Source organism: Egretta garzetta, unplaced genomic scaffold (assembly GCF_000687185.1).
Source record: "Egretta garzetta isolate BGI_Z169 unplaced genomic scaffold, ASM68718v1 scaffold142, whole genome shotgun sequence".
Lineage (NCBI taxonomy): Eukaryota > Metazoa > Chordata > Aves > Pelecaniformes > Ardeidae > Egretta > Egretta garzetta.
Window position 1 is genome coordinate 348356 of NW_009258955.1, and position 5341 is coordinate 353696.

Sequence of the window (5341 nt, forward strand, 5' to 3'; positions counted from 1 at the left end):
TGTTCCTGCTCCATACTGTTTACAGCTGAGACAGTTTTTAAGTTCCTGAATAAACAACTTTGATGTCAGGAAAGCCAAATGTAGCTGAGGATCAGTAGATATGCATTAAGCCAGAGTTTGAGTCTTGTATTTACAGAATCCAGAAGAATAGCCAACTTGAGCAGCAAGGAAAAAAGGTATTTCAAAATCTGCTGCAAAGGTTTGTTGTGCCCTACTTACGTTCACATTTTACCAGTACCTTCTAAACACACCTCAACACCTCGAAACCTGCAAGAAACAATAGGAACAATGAAGAGTTAACCAAAATATTCTGTTGACACATGCCGTCGTGCTACAAATGTAAATACATGCTGTTCATCTCAGACACTGTGAAAATAAGCTTATGCAGCTGTACAGGTTTTCAACCCTTCCCGTAATTGGAAACTGAAGAGCACTGTGTATTGTCTCAGAGGATGTAAAAGGAGGTAAAGCAATTTCTTGTAAGACAAAGTGGACAGCAGGGGAAACTTCAGTACTCTGCCAGTCCTCCTTGCCTGGAAAGTGACATCACATGTTTGCAGCAGATTTTGAAATACCTTTTTTCCTTGCAGCTACTGCTACTATGACCAAGGTGGTTTTGAATACGGGAATGGTACTATATCAATCTCCTTTGATTTGCTGATTAATTTTAGAACAGAATAATGATAATACAGATCAAAATTCAGACCATGTTTTGCCTTCACTTCCTTAACTAAAGGAAATTGAATTATGAACCAGTCATAGGGCAGGGGAGCAGAAAGGTGAGGTAAACATCAGGGTAAAGAAAATGTGGCCAAGACTGAAGATGCTGTGACAAGGTCCTTTGCTCAGTTTGCTGGTAATGAAGAGATGGCAGAAGGTATTTAGAGCAAATAGTTGTTTCAGCCAGGTGACCTCTGCCTGTGATACAGCACCCATGTATTTACATTTTCAGTTTAGAATGAGTATGTTCCCATAGTAAATTTATCTTTCAAAAGCTTTCCCAGCAGTGCTGCCTACATGCCAGCCATCATAGTCCCCATCTAATTTCCAGACTCTGGCTTGGAATCTCTGCCCTGGCACATTATGTATAGGTGCGTATTCTTCCAAATTTGTGCCGCAAACCACTGCATCCCCTCTGTCCTTCTATAACCCCATGTGTCAAATGCAGCTCTTGGCAAACGCCTGCAGTCTGGCCAGCAGCTGTGCTTCGTATGTGGCCTCATAAAGTGGGATGGAGGTTGCAGTGCTACGCTGGAGGCAGTGAGCGCATCGTTCTCATGGGCCCTGCTCACTGTGGAGGTGGCATTTCCCCAGCTGCACCTTGTCTCCACAGCTCTGCCTGGGACAGTAACCTTGGTTTTGATGAGATAGAGCATTATGGCACACAGGAGTGAAGAAACTTGTGCCATCTGCGCAAATCAATGCTGCCAAGGAAGTCTTGAGAAGGAAAAAAGGGTATATCCCAAGTGTGCTCATTAACTCTGTCTGGCTTCACTTATTTCAGAAATGATAGCAAATTTGGTGCATCATGTCAGTAGGAAGTAGGCAAATTTGTTGTAGTTGGATGGAAGAACCTGTAGCTCAAGGGAAACTTTCATATATTACTTATAAATTACATTAATGAGAGTGAGGTTTTGTCGTGGCTTTCCTGAATGGATGGAATTATTTTGGAAAAAAGCTCATGGTTTGTAGGGCAGCAAGTGAAATAGGTAGTGTTTTAAACTGAAGAACGTTGAAATATCACACTTCTGATGAACAAATTTTGTGGTTTGTATGTTTTTTGGAAAATAATTCTAAGTAAAAGGGAAAAGTATTTTTCTGTTTTTCCAGGTTGTTTGCATGCTAAATTTGACATTACTTCATATTTTTCACTTTCACTGTTTCTCCTGGCTTGGCAGTCAGTTTGCTCCTGTTTGTGTGAATTTTTCATACAGTGACAGACTAAAAGAAACACTTCCAAAGAACTGAAAAAGATGATTGCACAGGCACAGAAGTTGGCAGGATAACTAAAAAACAGGAACAGGTCATAAAACTATATTTAATACTGTCTGTGGTTCAATTTTCAATTGACGATATCAGTATAAGTTCTTACTAATTTGCTTAATAGAATCTGTGAAACACATGGTGGAAAAGACCCATTCATTCATGTAGCCTTTGTCTTGTGCAGGCAAAATCCTCTTTTTAAAACACACCCAGCAGCAATTGATCCAGATGTATTGATTCACACACCAGTTAAACGTATATGTTACCAGATGCAAACAAAAAGTCAAGACTGTTTCAGTCTGTGGTTGGATTGTAGCCAGAGATTCTTAAAATAAAGACATTTGCATCATGGCTGTTGCTAGGGGTTAGATACACTTCTTGCTACTCCACTAGCATCTCCCTTAAGTGCTCTGATTTTCAGAGATACTCAGGAAAGACTAGTTTCGTGGTGCCATGGAAAGACTTCTTTTCATGCTGCCATCCTCATTGCCAGAGATATAACCCAGCCTGTGTCCTGGGTGCATTTGTTGTTGGTAAGACTGGAGCCCGTGGTGAGTTCAGTGGGGTTGTTCATTCTGCACTCCCAGACAATGAAAACTCTCAGTGGCAGGTTTGAACCAAGCCTTAGAGTACGTGTTCATAGTATATATCATTAGCTTATATGTACATTGGATTTTTTTGTCTATTTCCTTTCTTTAACTGAACACATATTAAGGGAAAGCAGTTAGATATGATTAAGGTTCAGCATTAGGAATGTGTTTGCATGCATGCTTTTCCTTCGCTCAGTGTATTATTTGCAGGGAAATGAGTGCTGCAGAAAGGATAGAAAATGTAATAATAATACTGTCATAAATGGTATATGATACTCGGTCTCACAAGTGTAACTTTGAATTAGAAATTCAAATATGTTTTGAGCAGCATTATGTAACTGGTGAGACTACATTTAATCTATGTCTGTTAACAAACTTCAGGAATTAAATAATTAAATTCTGTGGAGATCCTGAGCTGCAGGCAGTCAGTCCCTGTTTGTGGCTATGCACGGGTGTGTGGGGAGGTGGGTGGCCCAGAAGCCTCTCCCAGCAGGGCCTGGGAGGCTCCCACTGGACAGGTCATGCTTGTCTCCTAGTAAGAAACAGGGCTGTGAACTAATACTTGGTTTTCCAGTTACCTGTCTCATAGATAATAATTGGTTCAAAGTGAACTAAACTGGTTATCAGATTGTCCTTGAAGTGGGTGCCAGAGGCAGTGCTGAGGTACTTGTAGGAGCAGTGACAGATAATGGCTGGAGCAGTCGCTGAAGAAGGACAACAAGGTAAGTATCTGGAGAGATTTGGTGAGGCTGGGAGTGAGAGCCGAGGGTAGGAGCCAATGTAGGAGAGAATGCTAGAGTTCTAAAAAAGTATGTTAAATTTCTTTCTGATGGATTGGTGCTTGCAGTTATAAGTTAACTATAATTAGCAAGAAATTGCCATTTGGTGGTGACAGGAAAGCCTGCATTGCTTTTCCTTACCTTTGGGCACTTGACTTTGGGGCTTGAACACTGTTTTAACAAAGTTTCTTTTCAAGTATGAATGTCAAAGATTGTTTATTTGGCTTGTTGTCAAGGAAACTTAAAGTAAAAAAGAAAGTTCTACTCTGTGGAACCAGAATAACTCTGGCAGATCCTTCTTCTACTTGACGGAGTGGAGTAACTGGCAGAGGTAGTCTGAGGGACAAATGGGGTAAGCCAGGGAGTCTCAGATCTGATACCTGCTGGCAGAAGAAAGGTGAGAATCAAGTTCAGTTCCAGAATGTGGAGGTGGATGTGCTGTAGTGGCCGGAGACTGCCTCCTCTTCCTCACCCACAGCTCTTCCCCTCTGCTCTTGCTCGCTCTGCCTCATGTTGTTCTTTGGCTGGTGACTCTGCCCTGCTTAAAGCCACAATTACTCCTCTCCCCTGGTTCCTGCTCTCCTCTCTCTGCGCCCATCTGTACCTCTTCCTTGTCATCTTCTGTCCCTGTTCCTCAAGCAGGAACAAACCCAGGTTTTCCAGAAGTAACCAAGTGTTGCATGAATTTTCATAGAAATGGCAAAACTACCTCTGATACCAAGATTTCCCAGACTTCAAGAGCTCACTCTGAACATTGAAGTTTGGGAGTCCTCAACATACAATCTTTCTGAAAACAAGCTGAGTTACTTTTTTATTCCCTAATCTTGTTATCAGAAATGGATGAATTGTTATCACTGAAACTTTCTAATACTGTTCAAGCACTGCATAAATGGAAGTGACGAGCACCTTAGCTGTAGGTGTCACTAAAATAAATATAGATTCCCTATATACCTCCATAATAGGAAAAAAAGTGTACCTGCCATTGCCCAACCTCACACACACACATACTCAATTTTGGTGTTACTGGGAATCACTGTTACCAGCTGAGGAACATAAAGGACTTAAATTCTGGACACCTGAGACTTAAGTCTGACTCTGTTACTGACCTTCTCACTGACCTCGGATCAGTTGTTTCACATTTCCCAAGTCATTTCCCTGTGTCAAATTTCCCTCTTTTTAAAGAGCTGTGAATAAACTGTATGACTGAAGTGTTACATGCTCATTCACTCATTTATTTGGTCATTTATATTTTCCATCTTGAAAATATGGCACAATGTAAGAGAAGTGTGTCTCAGATAGCTGGGCTGGCCTCTCTGTAAGAGGTTTTAATTTATCAAACGCAAACATTAATCCCATTGTGCACACATATGCACTGTCTTCAAAAGAATCCAGTCTGGTATAAAGCAGCTGACAATGTTTATAAATCTGTGCTGTTTCAAATGTTTTCCAGCTTCATTTTTTCCTCTAACTGCTAACACTTATCTTCAGCTGAGCTTTGAGCTAACACCTCCTGCTTGTCACAGCTCAGACCCCCCCGCGCACTTTCAGTGAAGTGTTACCTTCCCTCTCATCACAGTTGTGTGTCGCTGGAGAAGGCAGAGTCAGGCACAAGGACTGAAGAGTCGGCAGGGGGGAGCTATTTGTTCCTCTAATTCCTGTACTGATTGGAAAGAATGACCTGGGCAAAGGCTTTTTTTTTTCTCTGATTCACATGATTTCTCTTAAATCAACTTTACACAGAATCACAGAATCGCAAGGGTTGGAAGGGACCTCGGGAGATCATCTAGTCCAACCCCCCTGCTAAAGCAGGCTCTCCTAGAGCATTCTACACAGGACTTCATCCAGGCGGGCTTTGAATATCTCCAGAGAAGGAGACTCCACAACCTCCCTGGGCAGCCTGTTCCAGTGCTCTGTCACCCTTAGAGTAAAGAAGTTTTTCCTCATATTCAACTGAAACCTCTTATGTTTCAGTTTGCACCCATTGCCCCT

The 5341-nt window shown here is 41.8% G+C and overlaps 1 protein-coding gene across 7 annotated transcripts in view; it reads left to right on the forward strand.

Moving 5' to 3' along the window:
- The window catches only part of KIAA1217 (KIAA1217 ortholog), a 176453-nt gene that overhangs the window by 142687 nt on the left and 28425 nt on the right, over positions 1 to 5341 (forward strand). The gene's annotated exons all lie outside the window — the stretch shown is intronic.